This window comes from Acomys minous (genome assembly GCF_964271855.1).
Source record: "Acomys minous genome assembly, chromosome: 8".
NCBI classification, from domain to species: Eukaryota; Metazoa; Chordata; class Mammalia; order Rodentia; family Muridae; genus Acomys; species Acomys minous.
Genome location: NC_140489.1, coordinates 69,417,778 through 69,439,186, shown reverse-complemented (window position 1 = coordinate 69,439,186; position 21,409 = coordinate 69,417,778). Strand labels below are relative to the sequence as shown.

At 40.1% G+C, this 21,409-nt stretch overlaps 1 protein-coding gene across 32 annotated transcripts in view; it reads left to right on the top strand.

Annotated features, from left to right (window-relative positions):
* Positions 1-21,409, top strand: part of NRCAM (neuronal cell adhesion molecule) — a 269,027-nt gene that overhangs the window by 89,157 nt on the left and 158,461 nt on the right. For 2 of the 32 annotated variants that reach the window (XM_084793755.1, XM_084793757.1), the window contains exon 1: positions 7,910-8,059. The exons of 29 other annotated variants lie outside the window; for them this stretch is intronic. The gene's annotated coding sequence lies outside the window, so the exon portion shown is untranslated. Of the gene's footprint in view, positions 1-7,909; positions 8,060-20,619; positions 20,638-21,409 lie in introns of those variants that run through there. One more of the 32 variants, XM_084793756.1, reaches the window with a different exon arrangement.

Sequence of the window (21,409 nt, the reverse complement as noted above, 5' to 3'; positions counted from 1 at the left end):
GGATCTCTGTGAGTTCAAGGCTAGCCTAGTTTACAAAGAGAGTCCAGGGCAACCAAGGGTTTTTCAAATCCCTGTCTGGATAAGAAGAAAGAAAGAAAGAAAGAAAGAAAGAAAGAAAGAAAGAAAGAAAAAAGTGTGATGAATTAGACCCAATATGATAGCAGGTGAGGATGACTTTGGTGACTTTTAGACGAATCCCAAGCATATAAATGTACCAGTGCAAATCTGAACAATATGACAGACTGTAATAATTTCAAAGTATTTTTGTTTGTTTGTTTTGTTTTTTAAATCTTTTTTTCCAATATAGCCCTGCAACTACCAGGGAGGGTGGTGTGATGTCCTCGTCTGGTCTGGCAGTGCCTCTGCCTTTGTCCTCAGGAAGAACTCCCTACCTGGACATCTGACACATTGATGTACCCAGAGGCAGTGCTAGGTTTGTTTTGCTAATAGAGTTAAGAAACTCTCTCTGACAGGAGGGAAGGATTTACAGTGTTGAGAGTCAGCTAAAGTTGAAACAAGCCAAACATCAGCACTTAGGCAGCTGTGGAACATGAAAGTCTGGATCACCTTGAGAAAGGAAATGGTTCAGGAGGGACCAGGTGCATCATGGGTCATAATATCTGTTTATAATGCCAATTAGATGTCACCTGATATTGGAAAACTTAAGGAAGAATTTACCACTTGAACACCTACATCTCGTCACTTTTCCTTTTTAAAAGAGGAAAATGCTAGGAATGCTAGGACTGTGTGGGAAGATTTTATTTTTTTTATAATTGACATTACATCCCAATTATTATCCCCTCACTCATATCCTCCCCTTGCCTCCTTCCCTCTTCCCACCTCTTCCTCTTCTCTAGTCCACTGATGCCAGGGGTTAGCGGGGGTGAGGGAGAGGGGGCTCTGACCCTAGCCTATCAGGTCTCATTAGGATAGCCTACATCTTCTTCCTCTGTGGTCCTGCAAGGCCACCCTGCCAAGAGGAAGTGCTCAAATCAATCATGGCACCAGAGTCCATGTCAGAGACAGTCTTTGCTCCCTGTACTAGGGGATCCGTGTGGAGAGTTAGCTGTCCATTGGCTACATCTGAATAGGGGGTCTAGGTTCTCTGCATGCATTGTCCTTGGTTGGTGCATCATTTTGTGCAGCACACCCACCCCCAACCCCACCAGATTTGTTGGCTTTGATGTTCTCCTTGTAGAGCTCCCGTCTCCTCTGGATCCTTCTAACTCCCGCCCCCAACCCCCCTAACACACACACTCTTCCATAGGACTCTCAGTGCTCTACCTAGAGTTTGGCTGTGAGTCGTAGCATCTATTTTGATCCCCTGCTGGGTGGAGTCTTTCAGATGACATCTATGCTAGGCTAATATTCACTTACATGGCTTACCTCATTCAGAATGGTCTTTCCTAGTTCCAGCCATTTGCCTGCAAATTTCATGATTTTCTTGTTTTTGATAGCTAGGTAGTATTCCATTGTGTAAATGTACCATAGTTTATTTATCCATTCTTCGGTTGAGGGACATCTAGGTTGTTTCCAGATTCTGGCTGTTGTGAATAAAGCTTCTATGAATATAGCTGAGAAACAACTCTGTACAATAAAAGATTTTCCAGAGGAATCTCCATCACTGATCTTACGCTGTGTTATAGAGCAACAGTAATAAAGACCGCATGGTACTGGCATAGAAATAGGCTGGTTGATCAATGGAATAAAATTTAAAAACCCAGAAATAAACCCATATACCTATGGACAAATGATTTTTGACAAAGAAGCAGGAAGATTTTAAACCTCTAGAAAATGGAGCCAAGACTGCTGTGAGAGTTGTCTGTGATTTTCAACATTGCCTTATTGAACTTTTATTTATAAGGTTTTGTTTTCTTGTCTGAGAGTTTACAATCCGTTCATATGAATGACAGGTCTTCCCCGCCTTTCTTACCTTATATACTCTTTTCAAAGGGGTAGGAAACGTAAAGAGCCTCTGCAGTAAAGCTTATTTGTTTCTGTCCTCAAATGCACTTCGCTAGCAGAGAAGGAAGTCTAATGTTCTGTTTGAAATGTCAGAGAACTATTGTGGTTTGAGTGAAAATGGTGCTCATAGGTCCATAAAGACTGTTAGGAGGTGTGGCCTTCTTGGAGGAAGTGTGTTACTAGGGATGGGCTTTGGGATCTCTGATGCTCAAGCCAAGCCCGGTTCGTTGCTTTTCCTGCTGATCTGAATGTGAAACTCTCAGCTACTTTTCCAGCAGTATGGCTGCCATGTTTCTCACCAGGATGATAATGGACTAAACCTCTGAACTGTACATAAACCACACAAGAAGTTCCCATTACCCTTTTCTCTATACAATAGTAACTATGTTCTCAAAAATTATCAAAATTTAAGTAAGCATTGCCCTCATTGCCTCTGTGTCCCTCTTTCTTCCCTCAAGCTATAAGCTCTAGCTTTGCATCTCTCCTCAATTTTTTAATCTTTGCATCATTAAAAGTGTATTATTTATTTCTTCTTTAATATGCACTTTAGAATCAGCCAAGTATTTTGTAATTTGCTATGTTATTTGAATGTGCGTTTTAAAATTAATTGTTATTGGTGTGCAGAAATCAAATCACAAATGTACCTAGAGCCAACAAAATTTCTGAAATCTCGACAACTTTCATCAATGTCTGTAGATCTTTATTTTTCTTTGTAGCAAATATTATTGTGTATAAATATTGCTGCTTTGAGCTCTTAATTTTATTACTTTTTTCTTTTTTAAAGATTTTATTTATTTATTTTATTTTTTCTTTTTAAAATTAATTTATTCATATTACATCTCAATTGTTAGCCTTTTCCCTGTTTCCTCCCATTCCTCCCTCCCTCCCACTTCCCCCCTTCTCCCCTCCCCTATGTCTGTGATTGAGGTAGACCTCCTCCCTCTATATATGCTCTTAGAATATCGAGTCTCTTCTTGGTAACTTACTATCCTTCCTCTGAGTGCCTCCAGGACTCTCCATCCAGGGGACCTGGTCAGAAAAGGGGCACCAGAGTTCGTGTGAGAGTCCGATCTCACTCTCCACTCAACAGTGGAGAATATAATGTTCATTGGCTAGGTCTTGCTAGGGGTTTGAAGTTTACTGCCTATATTCTCCTTGGCTGGTGCCTTAGTTTGAGGAGGACCCTAGGACCCAGATCTGCCTGTCATAAAGTTCTTCTTGTAGGTTTCCAGGACCCTGTGGATCCTATTATTTCCCCATTCTTTCATGCTACTCTTGCCTAAAGTCTCAATAGGATGTCCTCTCCTCTGACCCACTTTCCTGGTAAGTAAAGTTTTTCATGGGATGTATCCCTTGGACTAGTGTTTTGATATAAGTGAGTATATACCATTTGTCTCTTTTTGCTTCTGGGTGAACTCACTCATTATAATTTTTAGATCAATCCATTTGTCCACAAATTTTGGGAATTCCTTGTTTTTAATTGCTGAGTAGTATTCCATAGTGTAAATGTACCACAGTTTCTTAGTCCATTCTTCTACTGAAGGACACTTAGGCTGTTTCCATGTTCTGGCTATTATGTATAAAGCAGCTATGAACATGGTTGGAGCTCTTAATTTTATTACTTCTACTTTTAACCCCTTTTCTTAAACTTGATTTTCCTGGCATGAGTTTCTAGTATTCTATTGAGTAGGAATGGTAATTAAGAACACTTTTATTCTTAATTAATAGAGACAGGGTCCCTTATAGCCCTGGCCTCAAGTTTGCCACATTGCTGAGGTTGGCCTTGAACACCAGATGTTCCTGTCTCACCCACATGAGCCGGTGTTACAGTTACTGACCACCACACCTGACATGGTCTTGATTTTTAAAATGTAACAATTCTAAACTATCACTATAAACTTCAGAGTTTTCTGTAGATATTTGATAAACTCTTTTAGACAAAATACATTTTCTATTTCTAATTTTCTAGAAGCATCATCTTGAATATTGAATTTTAATATCTAGAATCATCATCTTTGAGTATTGATTTTATTGAATATTTTTGATGTCTGATGACATGAACATACAATTTTCCCCATTTAATTGTTTGGCATGGAATATTGTTTAAATACTTTCTAATAGTGAAACATTTATATTTTGCGTGGGAGCCTTACTTGATATTTATATATTTTATGTATTATTGTATATTTTACTCAGTTATACATAGTGAAAATATTGATTTTTTAAATAAAAACTTAACCAAAATATATTTTATGAAGCATATCAAAATATTTCTACATGTAGATTTTTATAACTAGACTTGAAGTTAATATCAGTAACTTAAGCTCAATAATTATAATTTATTTTCAGGATTATCTAATATATATGACTTTGGGAAACCATGTACATTGTACCTTTTACTATGAGAGGAAACCAAAGCCTAAATATATCATATGACTAGCATATCACACATTAAAATGAAGTTATAAGACGGGTATAGTAGCAAATCCCTGCAATTCCAGCACTCAGCACATAGAAGCACACAACTGGTGAATTCAAGGCCAGACTGGACTACATAGCAAAATTTTATCTTAAAGTTGAGGTAGGGTATAGAGAAATGGACTTAGGTAGAATACTGGTATTTGCAACTCTGCCTTTTACTAGTGTGTGAATTGGCATTTCTTTGTACAATTGAAATAATATCACTAATCTACATCACACATGGTTTCTGGAGGTCAAAAGCAACATTATAAACAAAGTGCTCTACATGGTACCTAGACACAGGGAGGGTCTCATTCATTCATTCATTCATTCGTTCATTCGTTTGTTTATTTGTTCATTTAGTCATTTGTTCATTTGCTCTTTTAATAAATAATCATTGCACACCTGCTTTGCATTTGTTCTAGAAGCTGGGGATAAGATAGAAGAGCCTCTTGTTTTTACCGAAAGTTTCTAGCCTACTATCAAGGATCTGATCCTAAATCATACATTGGAAAATGGAAAACCAGTGGCAGGTTTCCAGAATAATATTTTTATCCTAAAGAGATCCCTCTAGTACTCCATGTTGAACACACTGTGGGAGGACAGAAGGGAAGCAGCCCATCCTGGAAGAAAGGATGTTGTTCAGTCTCCAAGGTGAGAGGCCATAGTGGCTTGTGTAGAAGGCTAGGAGAGAAATAGGTGGGTGTGGGAAAGGTCTAGAAGCATAACGATGGAGTTTGCTGATGTTAGGGTGAATGGTAAGGTGTTTGTAGCAACTATAAAGAAGTGGGTGTGGTGAAAACAAGAACAGTCCAGGATGACCCCCAATTTTATAATTTGAACACCTAAGTTATTCTCCTTGGTAAAGTTAGAATGTTAGGGAAGGAGCAGCAGGTTTTTCTCCAACAGGGAAAAGTTAATTTTCAATAAAATTAACTACCATGATATTATTGTAAAACATCATAAAAAGTGTATAAAAATATAAAAATGTGTTCATACATAGTTTTTAATGGCAACCACTAGAAACACCATATGTCAAATAATTTTCTTCAGGACACTAAATATTAAAAAGTTAAATCACAGATAGAGAGCAACCTGTCTGACTCTAAGAAAACTTGGTATTTCATATATTTATTTTCCTAATAGTTCTAATATCGGGCCACCAACTGGCACATTTGAAAGAAAATTCTCTTTGACTTTGAAACACAACCCTGCTCAGTAGCTCTTTGGTTGGACTGTGCATAAAATTTATATGCATGCCACTCATTGGATATTAGGTAATTAAGATGCTCTTAATATTGCAGAAGAAACACTGCAGTTCTCATTATCTTAACAGACAGGTGGGCTCTAGAGATTTGACAATAAGATGCCATGTTTGCTTACAAGTTAGCAAAATTTATAGCTTTGACTTTTTAGCAAACTAGGTATATAGACCTTTGATTATTCGTGCAGAAATAGTTTCATGACAATTCCTAGACAGCAGAACATTCTTCAAAATAATGGCACTAATCCATACTAAGGGCAGCTTTGTGATTAGCACCACTCAAGCACTCACAACGGCACAGCCAGGAGTGAGTGGTCTCTTAATCTCTGCCTTGAGGGATCCCTCGGGCGGTGTCAGGATGAGGGCACAGCTGTTTGTGCTTTCTGTAAGTGTGATTTGGGAACCTCACTCTGAATGATTAATGGGTCTGTGAGGTCCACATAATTACATTACAGTGTTTCTACTGGAAATACAAAGAGACAAATATTTTCTTTTATTAAATGTATATTTCATTTTGGTCTAAATAAAAATATCCTTCACTGGCTTATTAAAAACCAAAGGGATTCAGTATGACTTATGATTTACTCTCCAACCTACAGTTATAATTACTGTTTCACCTTAATAAATCTTTAGTTAATTATTTAAGCTTGTCATAGTATCAGTCATTTCAGCATGTCCTGCTACAATGGTTAGTGTTCATTGTCACCTTGCCCGGGTTGAGAGACATGCCTCTGGGTATGTCTGTGGGGATGTATCCAGAAAGAATTAGTACCCTTAACAGTGTTGGGGTACAGCCAGCCTTAGTGTAGACAGCATCATCCTGGGGCTGAGGGCCAAGAGAATAAAGAGGGGGGATGATAGAGGAGAAATCCAATGGAGTTCTAGATTTCCCTTCCTCCGCTGCTTGGTCTGCCATGAAGTAAGCTCCTTTCCTCCATACATTCATGCTCCAGGTATTATGTGTTCTGTCCAAGCACCTGGACCTCAAACTCATGGGTCAAACACTTTGAAATCAAATAAAATAATTCTTTCCTGCCTTAAGTTGTTTTGTTCAAGTCTCAACAACAACAAAACAGTAACTAATACACCCGCTCTTTAAGTTCAGCTCTTTTTCCTGCGTTGTCAAAAATGAAAATGAAACATGTAAGAAGTCACAATTTATTTCAATCCTGAAGCAAGCAAGCAAGCAAACAAACAAAAAACAAACAAACAAACAAAAAACCATGCTCAGCAGAGAAAGCCCTGACCCACTCAATTCAATATGGCGGTTGCCTTTTGGGTTGATTCATATTGCCTTTTGTTCCTCCTCTCCTATAAGAGACCTCAATATCCCATTTCCCCGGAGAGTAAATTATGACTCCTGAAAGCAGGAAGGATGGTCCTTATCCCCACAATTCCACACGCAATCCAGCGTTTTTATAAAACATCTGTTCTGTGCCAGGATCTGTTCAGAATGCCAGAGAAATATTGGAGAATGAGCAAAATGGATGGGCTCCTGAATGCAGCACATGTCCCACTTGGCAGGGAAGGGATGTTCCTTAATGTTAATTTTGTGTAACACTATGAAAAGAGAAATGCAGACTAAAGTATGACAAGTATTAGTGGAGGGTGATCTGATTTCAAAGTTGTTAAATTGTAGAGGAAGAGAAGGAAAAATAGAGGAAGGGAGGGAGTAGAAAAAGAGATAGGGTGGCCGGAGAAAGGAAGAAGAAAGGGGTGGAGGAAGAGGGCACAGCCTATTACACAGCAAAGGCCCTTAAAATCAAGCCCAAGGAGACTTTCTCCCTCGTTCATCTCCCCAAAGTCCTTTAAAGTGCTATTTTTACCTTTGATTCTCTTAAACCAGAGAATGCTCTTCCCTAATGTACTTCTCTTATTGTATCAGCCCCTTAAATTAAATCTTTATGAAGTTTGTGTTCCCAGCCTGAGCATTACACAGTCTCCTTGATGGACAGACAGATAAGGCTAATTTCCCATTGCTTCCCCCAGGATCCTAACCCCAGCCTAACAGAGCTCATTTTTTTTTCCAGAATGTCGTACTGTTACCCATCCAGCTTTTCTGTACTGGAATTTTCCTACACACATATTCACATACCCATCACCCCCCACACACACACACACCCACACACCTCGCTTCTCTGCATATGAATCATTATATCTCAAGACTATCTTTCTCCCAAATCCTTCTTTATTTTTGGCACCTCCCATCAAAGAGGCATACCAGGAGCACTGTTGCAGGCATTATCTCATATTTCTTACTCTTTTATTGGGTGCAGACTATATACTAACTGGTGTTCAAGAATTACAAAAATGAATATAAAATGCTTCTCCCAACGCTATGGAGCCCACTCCTGGTGAGATGCGGTTGGGGTAAGTACACAGAATGGGGATGCGGTTTTCCACAGAGTAGACTCTGGAGCTGAAGGCCTGGGTCAGCTCAGCCAAACAGAGCTCTCAGGACCAAGGAGAGCGCACTGCATGCTTTCCTCAGTTTTGAGAAAGCTCAGAACTCCCTGCCAGGCCCCATCCTAACAAAATAATTCTGGCTTATTTGAGGCACTAGTTTGGATTTCTTTTCACTGGGAAGCTGCTGCTTCAGCCTATGAGCTTCCATGATGAGATTGGATGGTTAGTTAAAAAATGTAAGTCATTAGGAGTTATTTTCTGTTCAAATCCTCGGGGCATGTTTCTTTTTCTATGAGAGAGAATCCATTTTCTTAGGATTTTCTTTCTCAGGCTTTAGGGAATTGGCAACTGAGTTTTGTACTCTCCTCCTGGCAACTGTGATGTGTTTTCCAAAAGTCTTGTCTCCCAAAATGTGATGTAGATTTTCTAGAGTGGCGCAATCCAATGGAAATATAATTTGAACCATGTATGTAGCTTTAAATTTTCTAATGGTCACTTTATTTTAAAAGTAACAAGAAATGAGTGAAATAGTTTTTTTTCCTAGTAAACTTAAAGCATTATTGTTACGATGCAATGGTGAATCATAAATGATGAACTACATGCCTTCTTTTCCCTAGTTAATTTTTAAAAAATATCTGACCAATGCTTGCTCATGCAATGTGCTGCCTTGTGGACTGGCCATGTTGTTATGTGCTTGGCTGCTACAGTTCTAGGCAACTGGGTTGGGCAGTTCTTGACATTGAAGGACTTGTCTGGGCTCTCCCTTCAGTCATCCTCTCAGTCTTTACATACTTCATCCAGTGTACCAGTTGGAAGAACATCATCACTGTATGAGAAGTGACAAGCCCACTGCATTTGGCCTTCCATTTGCAACCAAGTGGGAGGAGGGATGAAAGAATATTTGCCTTAAAATAAATGTGTATATTATTATTTTTAAAGTTAACCTAGTTGAGCTAGCCAGGTAATTAACCATGTTGTGAGTACATTTGTGGGTACATATGCTATGACAAAATCATCTATATAGTGTTGTTTAATAAGGAGGAAAACTTATACTAGATAATATTATTCCTTTAAAGGAAAAACATAAAGTTCATGAGCATGCCTTACTGTTACTTCTTTCGGCTCTTCTCCTCTGCAATTTTCCTATACACACATGCACACAATGTACTGTGACTACTGGGACAGTACTGTGACAGTAAAGACTACTTTACTACTTTATGGTGAGAGAGATGGCTCAATATGCAAAATACTGCCACATAAGCACGAGGCCCTGAGTCTAATCTCCAGTCTCCCTGTGCATGCCTGTAATCTCAGCACTGGGGAGGGAGCGGGAAGGAGAATCCTTAGGGCTTCCTGAGCAGCGAAACTTAGCTGAATCCACAGACTCCAGAATGGATGAGAGACCCTGTGTCAAAAAGTAAGGGGAGAGTGATAGAAGACACAGCACATTGACCTCTGGCCTCTGCATGCATGTACATACATGTTCGTATGCACCGACATACAACACACATATCAATTCCCCCACCCCCCCACTCACATTCACACATGAGCACCGGAGGCTACTGGATTCAAATAATTATTTTATCTCCTGCCATTTGTTAAATTTAGTTTTCTTGCTTGCTCACTTGCTGGCTCTCTCCCTCTCTTTATCCCCCACTTCTCCCTCTTTTTTCCCTCTCTTGCTCCCTCTCCCCGCTTTTGTTTATTCTTTCTTTGAGACAGGGTCTCCTTCTATAGCCTAGGCTGTCTTAGAACTTACTAGGTAGCTCAGACTGGCTTCAAAGTTATAGTGATCTTCCTTGGTCTCCTGAATGCTGGGAGTGTAAGTGTGACACACCATATCCAGCATGCACTTAAGTTCTTATGTAAGTAAGTTAATTTGTCATGCCTTTAGTTTCCTTATTTGTAAAATGAAGGAAACGGACCCAAGAGTTCTAATTTTTTCCTAAATTATGTTGACCCTGCCTCTTAGATGAATCTCACACCCATTATCTTTAATTGGTTAATTCTAATCCAGTCCCTTAATTCTAGGTTTTGTACATTCTTGCCTTGACTACCATAGCTATTATCCTTAGCAAGTTCTCAAATGTCTCCTGTTCATATGCCTCAAAGCAACATTTCTAAGTGGAATGCAGATCATCCATGTTTAGTGTCCATGGTGGCTCTAACAGCACGCAGTAGTTGGCATGGCTTATTTTTATTTTCAAATCCTGGCCTCCATCATTTACACTTCTTCCTCTGGCTTTATGACTGTTACACTTCTAGGACATATCCTGGCTTTTATGATTACCTCTGTTTGTTTGGGCATTGGTAACCCAGGGCCCAAATAAAAAGCAGGGTGTGTGGGTGTGCACCTGTAATCCTAATACTGGCAAGTCAGAAATGAGGATGCTTGGGGCTTGATGCCAATATAGTCTAGATGATATGAAAAAAACCCTGCAATTTACTATGAGAACTTGTCTCAAAAAATGGGGGGAATGATAAAGAGCCCCGCGTGAGCCAGGAGGCCAATGTACCCACATACACACATGCCATCTTCAGAGTCTGTATGTGTGGGATATCAGAGACATAAATTAATTTTATATTTAGGGTTTGAAATATTTTGAATATCTCCAAATATGTCATATTGAAAATCTGAAAATGTCTAAAATTTAAAAGGCTCTTTTTCCTAAGCATTTTAAATAAATGATATTTAAACTATATTATAAGCAGTACAATGATCAGGGTTTTTTTTTTTTCAGTTTTCTAATTTGAACTCCATCTTTATTCCATTTTCCTTATAGGAGATTAAGTTTCTCAGGGGCTCACATTCAACACCCCTATTCATTAGCTCCTGCTAAGGTCTTTCATTAAAAGTTCCATGTTTTGAGAGCTTCACTAATGTGTAGGTGTAGTGATAAGTCATTAGAAGTTGGTCTAACACTGTCAACTTAGCAGAATAATAGTACCAGGTTCTTCCTAGGCCCTATGACCTTCTTGCCACAGGTCCTTGACCCAGATAGTGGTGCTAGGTATGGGTTTCAACTTGTGGAGCAGGACTTGAATTCAATCAGTTAATTGGATTTCTCAACACCCATCAGATGCTTTTTGTCGTAGATAGTAATTAATGTAGAGAGACCCACAAACAGTCCAAGCATGGAGAAAAGGAGAGATTGTTTCAGAAGAAAGATAGAAAGATGGAAAGAGCCAGCAGTTTGCTGATGATGACAGTAAAACAATTTTTTTTCTGGATACACCAAGGCAGTTGTACATCTGAAATTACAGCAGTTGTGAAAGGATGTGCAAGATCTACATAAACTCACATCACACAGAATCTCAGCCTGGAGTAGGGAAGAGGACGTGAGGCCCCTTCCCTAAGTGAGGAGCTATTGGCTATTGGTGGCTGCTAGCAGAGAAGGAGGCGGTTTTCTTTAAGGGTATGACTGCTGGTAGGTTGATCACATCCAGTGGAAGCCATTTGTTAAGAGGCAAATGGGAAGCATAAATTGTACTTGGGTTTTAAAATATTTTTGTTCAAAGCGAGGGTGTCTGTCAGGATGTCAGCAGTAAAGCGCATTTGCTATTCTTATAGAAAACCCTGCTTTGGTTGCCAGAAACCACATTTTGGGTCACAACAATCTTCAGCTGTATACGAAGTGCATCTGACACCTTCTTCTGACCTCTTTAGGTACCAGGTATAGGAGTGGTATGTAGATATACTTACAAGCAAAACACCCAAACGTGTACCAATTAAACAATAAAAGAGGACACAAAATTGGGTGGGTAGGAAAGATGGAATGGATTTGGGAGGAGGTGGGGGAGGGAAATGAACATGAACCAAAAAAAGATAAAGGAAAAAAAAATCCCATGAACTGAGTCTAAACCTCTTGTCTGAGACATAAGCTAGCCTTCCATGTTGGCTTCTCTCTCATTTTTACCCCTGATTCATATAATTATATACAGAACAAATGATGTCCTAAGTGTAGTTTTGTTTGTATATGAGGTTGAAGCCTTTGCCACAACTGCCATGTAACTGAGGTGTGGGGCTGGATGTGATGACGTACAACCTTAGCACTCGGGAGGCTGAGACAACCCAGGCTACGGAGATGTTAAAATGCTTTTTTGGGTGTGTATGTATGTCACATTTACTGATTGTGTGTGTGTATGTGTGTGTGTGTGTGTGTGTGTGTGCATGCACACGCATGTGTGTGCCATGTTTAGGTGTTCCTACAGGCCAGAAGAGGGCATTGAATTCCCTGGAGCTGGAGTTCCGGGAGGTTGTGAGCCACTCAGCGCGAGTGCTCGGATCTGAATTTGTCACCTCTGGAAGAGCAACAAAGACTTGCCTGCTGAGCTACCTCCCCAGCCCTAAAATCATCTCTTAACTCAAAATGATTTCTCATTATTTATTTGTAACTAACTTATTTGAACTTTTAAAGAAAATATGAAAGATGGCTTTTTTTTTTTTAAGTTCAAATGATCCTGCGTTCTGAGTTTTATTTTGTGTTTAGAAAAATTTAAAGCTGTATCAGGGAACTAGACACACCTGACCGTATAGATCTACCTGGAATTAGATTGGGTTTCCTTATAGAAAACTATTTCGAGTCAGTTAAGTATCTGGTAGAATCTGGCAGGATAGGAAAGTGTGGTTGGTATACACAGTTCCTGGGGCGGAGGGGCAGGGGGGAGGGTGATGGCAAACCAGGAGAGACTTCTAGCATCTCCTAACCTTGCAGTCAACACTCAGCATCTAAAGGGCTCTCACAGATAAGAACTGTTTGAAAGGCTGATTGTCTTAGCTGTTAGTTCCTACAGTTACTTCTAAATCTGCTCATCTTTCACACTTGCATCCTTTCAAAATGCTTCAGCATTTTCCATTGTCACATTTTTGTAAACACTGCATCCATTCTTCCTGGTATGTCCAAATGGCTGCAAACATGCCGAATAACAGACGCTGTCTGTCATGAAAAGCATCAAATTGGATTAGACAGCTGAGCGGGCACTTGGCGGGTGGAAGAAGCTTAAGGTCCTGCCATGGATTTGCCTGCCTCAGTTATGCAAATGAGTTGATGGGTATTAGACAGCCTTTAAATATGAGTAATTAACTACAGAAATAAGGTCAGTGAAACCTTGAACTAGAGAGAGAGGGTTTGAATGGAGCACAGGTCATAGCCCACTAGCAACTCACACAGACCAATACACACACATAACAAGCATTTGTATGTAAGGTCACTTCAATAAGAGATGGATGGAGAAGCCTTCTCAGAAATAGTGTTTGGAACTGAGATGGGTCATTGACAATGTGCTCTTGTTCTTGTTATTAATCCCCATGAAAGATGGGGGCCTTCTGCTCCTTGTGGGAAATAAAATGGAGAAACAAAGAATTCAGACAACAAAGGGCAGCTGTGGGCATTTACTGGGGCGACGTAGGTAATGTATCTTCCTAGGAGTGAGTTGTGGTCTCCCCCAGGAATGTAATTTGAGATAAATGAAAGATACTGTGCAGTCAGTTTATAGTGACAGGCAGGACCTGTGCATCAGCTGGAGGGAAGCAGTAAATCTGAAAACATTGAAAATCATTTTCCACTTCACTCCTCTGGACCTGGCTCAAGCGAGACAAGAGAAGTTGCTGTAGCTTTCAAGACTCCCCTGTGAGATAAACACCTAGACTCTGTCCTCATCCAAAGGATGGAAGAGAGCAAAATAGTCAAAGCTGCACATCCTGAGCATTTTCAAAGACTCTCTCCCTCCTGGGCAGCCAGCCAGCCTCTTGCCTCTGCAGGGAAACTGCAAAGGAAAGAAGCTGGCAGAACAGATGCACAGGACATGAGCCAGCCAGGTGATGAATTGAAGATGAATTCAACTTTCAATTGATATGATATGAAGAGGAGAGATAGAAAATCTATCTGTTCTGTGAAGAAAAAGGCATGGGTGGCAGAAAGGGCTCTTGCTCTGTAAAGCTCATCATGGCTAGCATGATGTGGTCAAGATGAAGTCGAATGCAATGTGGTAATATCTGGGGTTTGAAACTGTCCCCGTTAACACTAATACTAAGATTATAAGCCAAGAGATTCTAGCTCCACAATATTCATGCCCATCAGAAGGCAAAAAGGTAAAGATAGTTGTATTCTGTATTTAAAGGTAAGATCATATATGGAATCATATGCAGGAAAGCAGAGCCACATCAGACTCTTGCTGGTGGGTTTTACAGTTAACAGGCACCTCTACATGCAAATTGCAAGAATTAATGTAAGAATTATGGAAATATTTTCTAAACTAGGAAGAATTACTTTTCTTCCTTCAGTTGTGGGGATTGAACCCAAGACCTGATACATGCTAGGAAAGTACTCTATCACTGAACCATATCCCCAGTCCCTTCTCACTTTTTATCTTGAGAGAAGTTTTAGCTAAATTGTTGCTGTTGTCTTCTGCTTTCCTCTGTAACCGAGGCTACCTTGACCTTGTAGTTCTCTTGCCTCAGCTTCCCAAGTGTCGTGATTATAGGCGTGTCACCAAACTTGGCTGAGAATGGCACAACAAACAAAGAATAAAATGACAAAACAAGGCTAGAAGATGAGCTTGTAAGTCAGAGGGACAGATCCTGCTGGCTTGAACCTTCAGTAACATCTATTTCTGTGGGCAAATGAGCTTCATGTAGATGTTCACGGAAGACAAATTTAAGTGAATGAGAAAGAATAGGTAGGTACATGTCTGGGAACTGTAAGTGGAGTGGAGTAGGGAATCCAGCATTGCAGACAGTTTGGCTGGAGTAGTCTCAATAGAGCAGATCTACAGAAACTCAGACATAAGGTTAGTAGTGTGAGGGCTAGGAATAGTATATCAGGGTGTTGACTCCATGGACAACAAAAAGATATTAGCTTTGGGACGCATTCTGTGTACACACATACCCACATTCAGACCAGTTGTAAAGTAGCCTGATAAAATGGAGAAGATTCATTGTGACGGCTCTCTTTCCTATGGTGTTGTCTAAGGAAAGGAAAGATGGGTGAAGGGTGTGATAACATATAGCCAATCTAATTTATAGGTATGTAGGGGCTCTTACATCTTCTCTGGGGTAGAGTTGTATATCTTTCAACAGATTTTAAAAATTGTTTTGAACTCCTAAAGCTTGCATATTCGGAGAAACCTTAAATTGCCTGATTTTGTACGTGTCCCACAAGTATTGTAACAACCACAACAAGAGCGTTTGTTAAGTTTTCTAAGAGGCTTATAGTTTAGAAAACATTTGAAAATATCTGATTGAAAAAAATCTCTTTTAATCAGGGAGATTTGGGTGAGTTTTATTACAGTAGAATCATCAAACTGCCCATTTTATTTTTATTAATAAATTGCATTTATATCATTTAAGTGAAGTTTTATATGCCAAAAGTAAAGTCTACTTAAGAAGTGAACTAACACAACGTACACTTAAAATCCTAGCATCCTAGGAGGTAAAGGAGGAGCACACTGCCTTTGAGGCTGCCTTGGGCCCAGCATGACCCTTTCTGCAAAAGTAAATGAAAAAGAAAAAAAAAAAAACCAGCTACATGCAGTATATTATTTCATTGTACAGGGATGTACTTAGGGGATATGATTCCAGAAAACATATCTTCACAGCTCACATTGATCTGGAAACTGGAATCTTATATTCTGGTCAGTGATCTGAATGCTAATGGAGTTGGAGAGTCTGGGGAAACAGGTTGAACCATATATGAAATTGCTAAAGTTTAGCTTCCCTTCAATCTATAGACCAGCAATATCATTTGATGTCTGATATGTATACACGTTACCTCTCTTTCTCCTCTCTCCTCTCTCTCTCTCTCTCTCTCTCTCTCTCTCTCTCTCTCTCTCTCTGCCTCTGTTTCTATCCCCTCCCCTGTTAATTTTGTTTTTGCTTTTGCACTGCTGTGGGTCAAACCCAGATCCTTCTTCAGATAAAGCATATAGCATTACCACTATGTTACACTCCAGCTCTTCCCTTTCCATTTTCACTCTTGTCATACATAAACTCCCAAGTTGTGCTTAGAATTTATACCATGGCCATTCCATAGTTTTCTCATATATAATGATAATCTCAATAGGGTAAAAGACATACTGCTAGATCCACTTCAAGACACATTTTCCTGTTTCAAGATCTGGATTACATGTGATTTTTAAATGTTTGAGTTTATTTTATTTTACGTACATGGGTATTTTGACTTCATATATGTTAATGCACCATGTGGTAGGATTTGGTAGAAATAGAAGAGGGTATCAGATACCTTGGAACTGGAATTACAGATGATTGTAGGTGCTGGGAATCAAACTGAGGTCCTCTGGAAGAGTAGCTAGTGGTCTTGGCTACTGGGCCATCTCTCACACCCCAGATACATGTGGGTTATTTTTGGCATGTTATAGAATATCTTGATACCAGTATGAGTAACTATAAAGGAATTGTATATGAAGAGTGCCACACATGTACTGTACAGGAAAGTCTGCTCTATCAGTGCTGTTAAAACCATTATATGTCTGGATTATTTTTTTTTGTTTGTTTTCAGGAACTCTTTTCTTACAAAATCATCTTTATTGGAAGAATACCAGAGCTCCTTTTATTTATTTGTTTTTATTTATTAAATTTTATTATTCAGATTACTTACTGATTGTTATCCCCTCACTAGTATATTTCCATTCTCCCCTTCCCTCTTCCGCCCTCTTCTCCTCCCATAGACCTGTGACAGAAAGGGACCTCCACCCCCACCATATGTTTGTTTGTTTTTCAGCCAGGGTTTCATTTTATCTGGCTGTCCTGTAACTCACTATGTAGACCAGGCTGGCCTCAGTCTCACCAATATCTACTTGCCTTTCCCTCTCAAGTGCTGGGGTTAAAGGTATGTGCCACTACAGCTAGCTTGTCTTTGTTTGTTTTTTGTTTGTTTGTTTTGAGACAGGTTTTCTTCATATAATTCTGGATGTCCTGGAAATGGCTTTGTAGACCAGGCTGGCCTCAAACACACAAAGATCCACCTGTCTCCCGAGTGCTGGAATTAACGGCCCACTCCACCACTGCCTACCTGGCTTCAGAGGTCCTTTTTTTAAAGTGGTGGTTTGTAAGTACTCTAAACAATGCAGGCATAGGTGTGACAGGAAACTGGGAATGGAGACAAAGCATGTGAAGTCAGTAAATGTGAGGATTGGCTTCTCTGCACCAAGCAGCTGGTCTCAAGTCTGACGATTTGGTGGTGCAGATGTTCAGACTGATCCAACCTCTGTTCCCTTAAAATCCCTACAGGTGTATGAATTCACCTCAAAAAATGTTTCCATCTCACTCTCTATCCTTAGCTTGCCTTCAGAACACTTCTCTAGAATTTTGGCATTTTGCCTATTAGTAACTCATGAAAAGGCACTGGGAGGCCTGGCCGCTGTGCCATTAGACTGTCTGTGGGTTTCTAGGTCTCCATCCTCTGTTTACAGAAGCAGATGTTTTCTGTGGTGTTTCTACCAAGTGACACAACATTGAACTGGACTCCACTCTGCAGATCTACAGCTCTGAAAAGCAAACCCTTTTAATTTCGCAAGCATCTGAGTGTAGCAGAGCATGTCTGGGTGCAGGGTCCGGCTTCATTCGTTCTCATGACCTAGCTTATGGGTATTTTAGGCAAAGCTTTGGCTATTCCCATCTTCCCCAAACTCAGAAGGTTCTGGAGGATTGCCTAAAGGTACATTCGCTCACCCTTCCACTCAGAGCATCAGGGTTAATTTTCCGGATTAAACATTAGCATAGCATATCTCCTCATGAAATTCCAGGTTTGGTTGGTTTGTGAATGTTCGGTTATTTATCCTATAATAACTTTCTGAAGAAGATGTAGGATTAGCCTTACTTTACAGAAGAGGCTGTAGGATCACTGAGTGTGGCTGTTGGACACAGGCACTACGCATCTCAGAGCTATAACACTGGGTAGAAGTTACCTTTAAGTTTATTCATCTCTCTTTTGATTAGTGTTTTGCTATGTTTTTTATATTTAAGTGGGTGTGTATGTATAAGAAAGCATATCTAATGTGGGTATGGTTATCTCATGTAGAAAGCCAGCTACACACCAGACTTGGATAGATGAAGCCATGAAGCTCAGAAGCAGAAAGCACAGTACATTTGAGATCCTAAGGTATCACTCTCCTGTCCCCAAATTTGAGTAAATAGGATAAGAAGAGCTAATAACCTAATGCTTCAAAATGAGATACTCCAAATCACAATCTTAAAGGAGGGACAGCTTTTTATTGGGGGGGCTGGGGTGATAATAGCTACTATGATTAATTTTTCCCTAATAATAAAATAAAGAATTTATTCAAAGGATCCTTTCTGCATGGTGGGGTTACAGGCCTGCATCAGTGGGATGGTACCCATTCTTATCATTAAAAACAAAAGCAAAAACAAGAACAAAACAGATTAGGTGATGGATTTTGAAGAGTCTGTTAAACCCACTCCCTTTATTTACACCCCTCCCAAAACAACAACAACAACAACAACAACAACAACAACAACAAAACCATTTTTGAAGAGCTTACTGTGTAATACAGTTGCAAAGACTTGGGCACAGTGGGAGCCAGAGCGGGAACTGGGCCGGCAAAAGCATTTAGCATTTAATGGGTTGGAAGCTGTAGTGACGCAGTGTGCTGAAATAATTCTGATTAGGCTCGGTCAGTCAAGCTGCATAATGGGGCTCTTCTTGCCTCCATTCATCCCTTACTGTTCAGGGCCCAGCCACAGCTTAAAGCACCATTCCCAGCAGCCATCACATCGCTCTATACAACCTTTCAAGCTGGCATGTGAACCTATTTTTACCTGTGGGAATAGCTAACTAGCAAAGGAAAAGGCTACGTTCACATGTTCGTAGAAAAGCATGAGCAAATTCTATTTTCCAAGGGAAATGCTCATTTATTGCTCTTCATTGGGAAATGAATGGTGATCGGAAAATACCAACGTGGGTAACAACTGTAAAGAATACTGTCCGGCATGTTTTGCTTGTCCTTGGTGTGAGCTACACCAGCAGCCAGGCAGCTGGGTTTTCTTTTTCCTGTTCTCTTCAGTTGATGCCACTAATAACACATGCACAGAGCGGCAGATGCTCAGTCAAGAGGAAATAACTCTCAAGCTTTTCTCCTCTGCTCATTTTATCTTTTAGAAGAATTAAAAACGAGAAGTTATTTTCTATTGGCAAGTTTCCGTTAGCACAATTACAAGCTAATTAGGACATATAAAGTGGAGATCCAGATGTGCAGAGGGGAGCAGTCTGGCGCCCGCTGGCGTTGGAGGCCCTATGGCCCTGACTTAGGTTGTCTCTGACAGTACGCTTTGAAGGAGGTTGGGTTCCAGGTTAACCGTGCTTTTGTAAACTAGGGCACTATTCTGAGCAGATCTCAAGAAACATTGAAAGGAGTTTCAAAGAAATATGTCCACCCATTGTTCAGCGCAGTCACTGAATAAAGTAGAGCAAGTTTTTAGAATTGTTCTTAGGAAATGAATAACTAGTTGGAAATACAGCAAATGCATCCTTTAAGCTGGGATCAGAGCTGCTGAGTGACTTCGAAAGCCTCTGCTCTTGAAGTTTTTCCAGAGAGCCCCAAGGCTTTAAAAGTGACAGTGAAAATGCAAGCAGAAGCAGGTCACTTTGGGATTTGTGGCAGCTCTAGGAGTGGGCCTCCCTACCCTCTTACACAATGTATTTTAGACCACTTCCTCTGTTAATAGGTCTGTGTCATGTGAAATATAATCCTAATATAAGACAGCAGTTCATTAAACAGCAGCTCATTATTTACTATTTCTGGTTGTGTATGTTCAAGTAATGTCTGACTTGCAAAATAATAATATATACCATTTAAAAATCCCTACATCTTGGAGAGGTATGAATAAATGAGAGTGAGTAGATACTAAAGGAGCCCAGAAGAGATGAGAAGAGACACTGAGGAATAAATAGGTAGGGGAAAGAAACCAAGCAGATAGTTCTAATGTTTAATTTTACCAAGATCTCGCATTAAATTAAGGAGAGGTTCTAGCTTCCTGTGAACGCAGTCAAAACTGAGTGTTGTGAGTCACCTAGAGATATGCAGTATGCAGCAGTGCTGCTAGGTCCTCTAAAGAAAAAAAATGTTTAAATAGCCAATCAGGGCTTCTAAAATGTTAATTTGAATTTATTTTAGGTTTGAGGAAAGGAAAAGCTGTATATTTTTCTCCTCTGAGGGGGAAAACATGGCAGTTAAAAAAAAAAACGATACTAGTGAAAAACCATCCCATTGTTTCTTTTGCTGGATGATTTTAAGCAACTAGCAGATCTCTTTAGCTTTCTAAATGGCTAGGAGGAAATGGTTAACCCCATTGTGTTGCCACAAAGCCAGGCTGATCGCCCTGGGAGGCCTGAGTGGCTTTGGATTGGCTGACAGGGAGGGACTTTAACATTTTACCGCACTGTCCACCACAGGGCTCAATCGCTGGGGCTTTTATCTGCGGAAATGCGCTGAGATGGCCACTTGTCTTATGGTTTTCTTGTTGCCACTGGGAGGAATGGACAGCTGCAGGATAACTTTATTTTAAGGTACTATCTGGGTTTGGGTGTCCGCAGAGGAAAGCGATGTTTACAGCCTTGCTGAGTGGGACTGATTGATTTTTTGCTTCTCTCCTCAGATGTCACTGTAACGATTTGTTTAAGGCTGAAGCTGTAATTAGAATTTGTGCTAACCAAGAGGACTTGCCTTACTTCGGCTTCGTGCTCTCTGTTCATTGATTTGGTTTTATTGAATGTGTCGATCTGGGTATTGGAGTTTGCTTTGCTTTAAGGAATCAGCTTGTTCTCTTAGCTTGCTCAACATTTAGAAGGCGGGGGGGGGGGGTGGTCTTTGATAGGGCAATGACAGGTGAACTTGATTTGAGTATTTGAGGCAGCAAAATGAGCATAAATTTCAAAGAAAAATAAAACCTGAATAGGTTTGTGCTGGCTCGTGGAGCACAGTGGTAGGTAGGGTGGACTACCAGAACTTTTCAATATATGTTGTCATTGCTTAGATATTTGCTTTTAATAGTCTTGTGGATTGGCTTATATCACCACAAAGCCATTTACTAATCGGATTTTATTCCCCCCCCACTTTCCCCCTGTGTTTTTGATATTTTAACTAATATTTTCATATAATACTTTCTGTGTACAAGGTATAAATGCAGTGTGTATGCTTCTGGGTTGGGAAGAAAGGATTGTGATTTCACTGGCTCTGTACTAACCTGAGTTCCTCTGAAGTTTTCCGTCTGTTGCACAGCATTCCAGGTTGTTCATTGAACAAGATGTTGGAAGAGCTGTATCAGGGGCACATTTTGCA